Source organism: Psammomys obesus, unplaced genomic scaffold (assembly GCF_907164565.1).
Source record: "Psammomys obesus unplaced genomic scaffold, mPsaObe1.curated_primary_1811, whole genome shotgun sequence".
NCBI lineage: Eukaryota > Metazoa > Chordata > Mammalia > Rodentia > Muridae > Psammomys > Psammomys obesus.
Window position 1 is genome coordinate 117,503 of NW_026596095.1, and position 10,041 is coordinate 127,543.

Consider the following 10,041-nt stretch of genomic DNA (forward strand, 5'->3'; position numbering starts at 1 on the left):
TATAATCTACAGCCCTATCCTACTATAAAATGGTCTCATCAAAAGAGAACTTTCTACTTTCCTGGCTTTCAGTTATGCTCCAAATAAAAAAGCAAAGAATAAGATATGAAGCTAGGATTCATATATAACAGGGCGTAAGCCATTTGTCTTTCTGGTCTTGAGTTTTTTTTTCCCTCAATATAATTTTTCAGATTTCACAACTTCATTTTTTTTTCTTGAAAGTTGAGTAATATTCCATTGTCCACATGTGCCACATGTTTCTTATTCATTAGTCTGTTAGTGGACTAATGAATAAGAATCAATTTGGTTGATTTTGTTCCTGAGCTACTCTTGATATAACACCAAGGAATATGGTTTGGAATATTTTCTATAATAGTATAGGGGCTGTTGGATCATACCCAGGAGTAGTAGAGCTAGTTCTTCTGTCAGTTCTGTTTCTAGTGGATTGAGAAACCACTAGCCTTACTTCCAAAGTGTGAGCATTCATTTTCACTTCCATCAACAGTGTATAATTGTTCACATTTCTGTCTCTACACACCAGCATTTGTTGTCATTTGTATTCCTGATTATGATCATTTGGACTGGAGTGAGACTGAATATTTAATTAGTTTTCATTTCCATTCATTAATTGTGTGTTGAGTACATTTTAAACTGTTTCAGAACCATTTGAATGATTTTTTATTTTTTAGTTAATGCTTTTCTTTTTATTATTATTATTATTATTATTATTATTATTTTCAATTTAGTCACTTTTTATCCCAGTTGTAACCCTTTCCCTTGTCTCCTCCCACTCCACCCTCCCTTCCTCTTCTTCCGCTATCCCTCTATGCTAGTCCAAGGATAGAGGAGGTCCTTCTCTCCTACTGTCTGACCCTAGCCTATTAGGTTCCATCAGGACTGTCTGGATCCTCTTCCTCTGTGGGTTAGCTATGTTTCACCATCAGAGAGAAGTGATCAAGGAGCAGGAAACAGAATTCATGACAGAGATTGCCTCTGCTACTTTTACTAGAGGACCCATATGGAGACTGAACTGTCTATGGACTACATTTGGGCAGGGAATCTATGTCCTCTCTATGCATGGTCTTTGGTTGATGTATCAGTCTTTGTCGTTCCCTTTTGGCCCAGCTCTTTTGGCTTTGTTGATCTTGTGTGGCTCCTGTTGCCTCTGGGTCTTTCTATCTCCCTCTTTTTCCATAAGACTCCCTATTTACTGCAGACCTCAAGAGGCTAAACAACAAGGAAGACCCTAGGAAAGCTGCTTAATTCTCATTAAGAAGGGAAAAGAGGATAGATTCCAGAAGCAGTAGAAGAAAGAGAACAGGACAGGAGCTTACCACAGATCTTCTCTAAAAGACGACACACAGCAGGGGATCGAAGCAGATGCAGATACTCACAGCCAAATTTTGAATTTCTTTTGAGAATTTTATTTTTTTTTAAATATATTCTTTGTTTTCTTAATGTTTTGGGTTTGTGTGTATGTGTGTGTGTATGTGTGTCTTTTGTTTTATTTTGTTTTGGTATATCCTAATACCAATTTTCTGCCAGACAAATAGCTGACAATGATTTTGCCCTTTTCTGTGGACTGCTTATTCATTTGCTTCACAATATTCATTGCTATATAGGCATATCTTTTCTCTTTCATGAGATTACATTTGTCAATTGTTGGTCTTATTTCTTTTCTTATATTTTATTTTTTTCACTTTTTACAATTTTTTTCATTTTATATCCTGACTGTAGCACTCTGCCTCATCTCCTTCTACTCCCACCCTACCTCCTTCTTCCTCCTATCTCCTTCCCCTACTCCACAGAAAGACCTTGCCAGGCCACAGAGGAAGAGGATCCAGGCAGTCCTCATGAAATTTGATAAGATAGAGTCAGAAGGTCTTAGTTCTTGTGTTGCTGGAGTCTTACAGAATGTCCTTGTCTGTAACTACGAATGTAAATGTTCTCTCTGCTTCTTCCTCTAGCAATTTAATGATATAATGTCTTACATTGAAGTTTTTCATTCATTTAGAGTTTAGTTTGTGCACACTGAGGAATAGTACTCTAGTTTAATTATTTTGCATCCTGAAATTCAGTTCCCAGTGCAGTTTGTTGAACATATTATTCCCTTTCCAGTGAACATTTTTGATATATTTGTCAAAAATCAGGTGGCTATATTTTATTAAGTTATATGTGTATCCTCACTTGTACTCTATGTGTCTGATTCTGTAAAAATATCAAGCCTTTTCTATCCTTTAAAAATTGTTACTGCCATTGTTTACACACAGCAATACATGGTAATATCTTATTACTGGAAAAACCATACACTTCGTTTATAGGACACAGAGAAATCAATCTTCTATTGACCAGAAAAATTCTTCCCTGTTGGATAACATTTATAGTACCACAAGTGAGTTACAGGGGATAAAAGAAATAAAAGCTTTGGACCAGTGCTGGAACCTGCACTCTATAATAGTGACCTGCCAGGCAAGACATGTCTACTAGCTCATTAATGGCACAATTCTTTTAGGGTGACTAAACTTTTGATAATTAGACTTTAGGATTGAACCACAGGAGACAATTTTATTCCAGGGACTGTTACCCTAGTAAAAAGCCATGGGCTTGAGGTCACAGTCCCTAGAACTAGCATTCGTTATTTTTCTAAAAGGTTATGTTGTCAAATAGCCTACTAAATATTTGTATTTACCAATGGACCTGGCCTACCATCAACTTTAGTCAAAGAAACGTCTGTTTGCAATGGCATCAGTAAGTGCAGAAATGTACAAACTGTCAAAATTCTGGGAAGAGATCCTGGTTTTAGTGGGAATGCTTTAAGTTTCTCTCCACTTAACTTGATGTTGGCTATTGACTTGTCATATATTGCTTTCATTGTGTTTAAGTATGTGTCTTATATTCCCCATCTCTTCAAGACTTTCATCATGAAAGCGTGTTGAATTTTGTCAAAGGCCTTTTCAGCATTTAATGGAAAGATCATGTGTTACTCTTTCTTTCAGTTTGTTTATATGGTGGATTACATTTATGCATTTTCATTGCGTGTTGAGCCATCCCTGCATTACTGGGAAGAACCCTTTGATCATGACGTTTGTTATTTTTGATGTGTTTCTGAGTTCAGTTTCTAAGTACTTTAGCATCAGTGTTCATAAGGGAGAATAGGCTTTTCACAGCCATTCATATTTTATCTTTAGAAAATTCTCTGCTTAGATTTAAACTCATTTTTAGTTGTTTTTCTCTTGGCATTCAGTTTTGTACAGCTTTGCATAGCCTAGATAATAACTCTCTATCATCCATATAACTGATAAAATTTTCCATTCCACACACTGCTGTGTCGTTCAAATCATTGTGTGCTATGCTGTACAGTTTTTGAAAGTTATGTGGTATTACTTATTATTTGTTGGTGTCTTATCAACATGGATCTCTAATCAAGATTGGAGCAACTATAGCACTAATAGGTATCCAATGCATTTTTTTAATTTTTTATTTAACTTTTATTAATTACACTTTATTCATTTTGTATCCCCCATAAGACCCTCCCTCCTCCCCTCCAGGTCCCACCTTCCCCCCCTCCCTTTCTGCATGCATGCCCCTCCCCAAGTCCACTGATAGGGGAGGTCCTCCTCTCCTTCTTTCTGATCTTAGTCCAATGCATTCTTTAATCTTTAATTTATAACCTGGTTTGAGAAATCCTTCTATTCACTAATTTCCACATTCATCAATTAGACATGTCACTCTGTAGTAAGAGGTGATGTTTACCCTGGATTTTTCCGTTCGGATGTTCTACTATCATATAGCTCAGTCTTTATAGTATATCCTGCCATATAAGCCAGTACAGTAAGGCTACACATTACCTCATAGCATGTGGGAAAATGTAGTACTTGGGATTTACTTGACAGATATTTCTTTCTCACATAGAGTGCACTCTGTTCGTATATCCCAAACTGCTTGTGGTGCCTATCCAACCATTTCTCCCAACTCATCATTTATTCTGTCCATTCCTGTTCAGATACATACTGCGTTACATGACTTTTCCTGGTAAGTCATGAATAAACTGCTCGCCATGGACCAAATAATACAGTCTAACAAAGTCCAACTTTGTAAACTGAGAAGTTCACTGCAGTTATTCTCAGGACTGTTTATTAGGGGTTACTTATAAGAACATGGACATCTCAAAGGTAGTTGCATGGCCAAAGCCCCACCCCAAATAAATAATGTCTCCTGGATGCTGCATCCTTGGAGCTCTATGAATCACTTGGAGGAAGGATGACAGGTTGGAACATTCCCTCATCTGTGTAGCTATGACTGTTTATGACACACACAAACACACATATACACACACACAAAAAAATGTTTTTTAAGTCATACAATCTGTATGTTTATCTAAATTCGTGTAATAGAGTATAGATCAAATACTAAAAATCATGAACCACTTATTTCTAAGAATTGTCTTAGAAATTCTCTGAATAAAGAAAAAAGAAAATTGTAGGTCTTATATTTATATGTGCAAATATGAGATTGTGTTACATTTGAATGTGTAGGTGGGCATAAGCACAGGTGTGAGTGTGTGGGTTGTGCATCCCTCTGTGTATCTGCATGTGAACCTGAGGGCAATAATTTACCACATAGTAACACAGTATCATTTTCTCTCTGAATCTCAGTCTACTCAGGAAAATATTTCTGCTTATTTTTGCTGTTGTTGAATCTCACCTCTTTTGATTGCCATCCTGAGTATTTCCTGCCACTAGCCCTCAGATGCTGTCTCACTCCTATAAACAAGATACTGCTCACCTTGCCTGAATCCGCTATGCCCTGCCATCACTGCACACAGCCATGCTGTGCTGTGATGCCTTAGTGGTACCCTGGCCCTCACCTTATCCCAGTGTCTTCACACAGTGCAGTTTGATTCTGAGCAAGTGGCAGTCCTTCCAAAGATGTACTGAATTGGAGTTTGAAATGTCTCATATCTTAAAGGACCTACCAGTCAGATTTTTTTTTATTTTGACATGTATTTAATAAATTAAAATATCTGCAGAGTGATTCTTGCACTCCCTGAGAAGAAGTACCTGAGAATGAAAATAAACCGTTTTCTGATTTATGATAAAACATCTTTATTTATTATTCCTGAACATATCTGCCCTTTGCTACAGTAACTACTTCAGGACAAAGAAATATTAACTTGGGTTGACCTTCACAACAGCTTATAAAAGTGTACAGTTTACTTAAGTTCCCTCTTATCTGACCTTTACTAGATTTGGTTAAGATGGATTATTCTGCTCTCACTTGAAGTTTTTTACTTCTAAAATGTCCTTGTCTTCACATATATTTTTTTCCTCAAGAGTAACATTATCAATAATGTTCTGAATACACATTTTGAATGTATTTATTTTCATTGATTAGTATAATTTCACTATAACTTACCAAGACTTTGCAGAGAATGATTTATGCTCCGAGATGCAGAAGGTGTTACATTTCTTTATAATTACTCCATGCCTCTGACTTGAGGCTGTGTGAAACTTTGAGCTAAAGTTCATCCTCTGTCCTTACAAATGTCAAATTTTGCAAAAATCTGATTACAGAGTATCTTTCTTTTATTGGGAAAAAAGATAAACAAGAAAAAGTTGTGCACTTTATAAAAACCTGAAAAATAATTTGACCATATAACTGTCAGAATTTGACTTTAGATTTTTATTTCATAATTTAATAAACATTAAATAGCATGTGTTGAGTCAGTTACATTTTAGAGAAATGAAATACATAATCTATTTCTATAAGAATTATATGCTTTTGCACAGGCTTTTAAATCTACTTCTCTCATTAATCTAAAAAAGAAACACAGACAATTTTCTTTAACTTGTAATCTGAATATTTTCACATAATTTGTTGTGGTACAGTAAACATTTGTTTTTCTTCTATGATGTTTACTTATAAATGACAGTGTGTATGTTTTTTGAGTGTGGTTAGCTGGTAAAAAAATTTCATCAAGCATCCTGATATCTTCAGAGCTTATTTAAAAATTATGTATAAAGTTTTGAAGAATAAAAATGGTCTGACAAGTAGGCAGCCCACAAAGAAACTGACACATCAAGGGAAGAAGATCAAACGGGAATATAGCCAGCATATTCACACGGTAGGCTGCAGTGCCTGGCTTTACTCCAAGAGGGTTGAAAGAACAGGCAGACATGAAATACAGAAAAAGAATAGAGACATGAATCTCAACATAGAGAAACAAAAGACTACTTGACATTCAAAAATGACTTTTCTTTTTCTTAACATTTTGACATACAATCAATAAGTTCACATCAGTTTATCTTCGCTAACTCAGAGCAACTGTTTTTCCAAGCCCGAGGAAAGCATCACAAAGGAGAGTATCAACAATGCTTGCATAAAATAAGCTGACCCTCTTTTTGAAATTTTATAGGCTTTCAGAAACACAAATAATGTCAGTAAATGATATACTAAGGCTTAAATTTAGCATGGCATTTTCAAAGTCTTTAATGTTTTATATTTTAGTTTGCTTTATTTAAGCATATATTTTATTTATTCTTTCAGAATCATATACAGACTTTTTATATTATATCTACCCCAATGCTTTCAATTCTGTCCATATATTTTCTGTCCATCAGTTTTCTTTCCCAATTTTATATACTTTTTGTATTTATATAAATTTTTCTATAACCTACTGAGTGCATTCCTGTTTCTTATATTCAGCACATAGACAGACTTTCACAGGTACATAGAAAATCTACTAGACGCCACATATATAAGTAAAATTGACTTTTCATTCCCCCCAAAGCAGGAAGTATATGTAACTCCTCAACATCATGTTGGGCAATAGCAACCATTCCACTTTCCATGCTGGACTTTTTGTTCACTTGGTTTCATGAAGTTATCATAGGGAAAAAAAAACATAACTGTTTAATCACAATTTTTATTTTTAAAATTAATTACAGTTTATTCACTTTGTGGCTTCCTCCCTCATTCCCTCCCAGTCCCACAATTTCTCCCTCATCCTCTCCAAGCTCCCCTCCAAGTCCACTGATAGAGAAGGAGTACCTCCCCTCCATCTGACCCTACTCTCATGAGGACTGGCTGCAATGCTCTCCTCTGTGGATCAGCAAGGTTGTTCCCCCCTCAGCGGGAGGTGACTAAAGAGCCAGCCACTGAGTTCATGTCAGAGACAGTCCCTATTCACCTTACTAAGGAACCCACTTGGATACTGACCTGCTATGAGTTAAATCTGAGCAGGGGTTCTAGTTTATATCCATGAATGGTCCTCGGTTGGAGTATTAGTCTCAGAAAGGACCCCTGTGCCTATAGTTTTTGTTTTGTTGCTCTCCTTGAGGAGCTCCTGTCCTGTCCAAGTCTTTCTATCTCCCCCTTCTTTCATAAGGTTCCCTGCACTCTGTCCAAAGTTTGGTTGTGTGTCTTAGCATCTGCTTTGATACACTGCTGGGTAGAGTCTTTCAGAGGCCTTCTGAGGTAGGCTCTTGTCCTGTTTCCTGTTTTTGGCTTCTTCCAGTGTTCATCCCTTTTGTCTTTCTGAGTGAGGATTGATAATCTTACCAAGGGTCCTACTTCTGACTTAGCTTCTTTAGGTGTATAGAGTTTATTATGTTTATCATATATTACATGTCTAATATCCACTTATAAGTGAGTATATACAGTGTGTGTCTTTCTGCTTCTGGGATACCTCACTCAGGAAAATTCAAATAAAAATGACCCCGAGATTTCACCTTATACCCATCAGAATGGCTAAGATCAAAAACTCAAGTGACAATACATGCTAGAGAGGATGTGGAGAAAGGGGAACCCTCCTCTATTGCTGGTGGGAATGCAAACTTGTACAACCACTTTGGAAATCAATCTGACACTTTCTAAGACAATTAGGAATAGTGCTTCCTCATAATCCAGCTATAACACTCCTAAGTATATATACTAAATATATTCAAGTATAAAACAAAGGCATTTGTTCAACCATTTTAGTAGCAACTTTATTTTTTTAATTTTTTATTAATTACACTTTATTCACTTTGTATCCCCCCATAAGTCCCTCCCTCCTCCCCTCCCAATCCCACACTCCCTCCCCTTTCTGCATGCATGCCACTCCCCAAGTCCACTGATAGGGGAGGTTCTCCTCTCCTTTCTGATCTTAGTCTATCAGTTCTCATCAAAAGTGGCTGCATTGTCCTTTACTGTGGCCTGGTAAGGCTGCTCCCCCCTCAGGGGGAGGTGATCAACGAGCAGGCCAATCAGATTATGTCAGAGGAAGTCCCTCTTCCCATTACTATGTAACCCACTTGGACACTGAACTGCCATGGGCTACATCTGTGCAGGGGTTCTAGGTTATCTCCATGAATAGTCCTTGGTTGGAGTATGAGTCTTTGGGAAGTTCCCTGTGTTCAAATTATCTTGTTCTGTTGCTCTCTTTGTGGAGTTCCCGTCCCCTCCAGCTCTTACTATTTCCCACTTCTTACATAAAATTCCATTCACTCTGCCCATCAGTTGGCCATCAGGCTCAGCATCTGCTTTGACAGTCTATACTGCAGAGGCTTTCAGAGGCCCTCTGTAGCAGGTTCCTAGGTTGTTTCCTGTTTTCTTTTTCTTCTGATGTCCATCCTCTTTGCCTTTCAGGATGGGGATTGAACATTTTAGTTAGGGTCCTCTCTTTTGCTTAGTTTGTTTAGATGTACAGATTTTAGTGGGTTTATTCTATGTTGTATGTTTATATGAGTGAGTATATACCATGCGTGTCTTTTTGCTTCTGGGACAACTCACTCAGGATGATCCTTTCCAGGTCCCACCATTTACCTGCAAATTTCATGATTTCCTTATTTTTCATTGCTGAGTAATACTCCATTGTAAAGATGTACCACAGTTTCTGCATCCATTCTTCAGTTGAGGGGCATCTGGGCTGTTTCCAGCTTCTGGCTATTAAAAATAAGGCTGCTACAGACCTGGTTGAGCAAATGTCCTTATTGTGAACTTGAGCCACTTTTGGGTATATGCCTAGGAGTGGTATGGCTGAATCTTGAGGAAGCGCTATTCCTAGTTGTCTGAGGAAGCACCAGATTGCTTTCCATAGACATATAAAATAGGATAAACCTACTAAAATCTCTAGACCTAAAGAAACTAATCAAGGGGTGCTTTGCTATGAGTATAAAAAAGAATTGTGGACTAAATGTGGTGAGAAATTTTCTACTGTCAGCCCTCTCAAACTTATCTCCTGTGAAGTGCTATTCTTTTGTTGTTGTTGTTTTTCTTTATTCTTTCAATCCCCACTCTCTACTCAGGAACTGTTCAACTCTGCCAGCAGACTCCGGCAAGAAAGATATACTAAGAGAATCTAACTTTTCAGTTTCATTACAAAACACAATGGTAACTGATATCACTACATGTAACACATTTGTCTTAGGTATTTCCTCATCATTTATGAATTTGATGTCACCATTTAAATTAATGTTGCCTTTGTTTTAAAACTTCAAGACCCTCAAATATATACATGGCCTCAATGTTTTTTTCACCTTAGTCATTTGTAATGTTCTTGAGATAAAGTATGCAAAGACATTAGGTTATGTTAAGCCAAAGAGAGTGACAACTAAGAGTAAATTAAAATCAATGAGGTTTTATGTTAAATTCTCTTTTTCATAAAACATGACTATTAAATAACAGTATGGTTGTGGAGTTTTTCTTCTTGTTTATTAATCCTGTGTAATTTATTTAGATTGGTAATACCAATAATGCATCTACTGTAACTTGCTATTAAATAACTGTTGGTGATAAGACAAGGGGTAATTTCCTTTTTCAAACCTCTGCATACCGGGATTATGTTCTCTAGATTCTGATAAACATAGACAAGTGTTTTTCCTGAAGGTTCTTATGAGTTAGAATTCCTCCACTACGTGCCTTCATGTTCCTAATCCAAATGTGGATACCATGTAGATTTATAGTTCATAAGCATAATGTCACATATTTACATGGTAAATAGTTCATATTATTAACTCATGGAACTATACCCTTCAATCGTATTTTAGCAGAGCCTTTGAT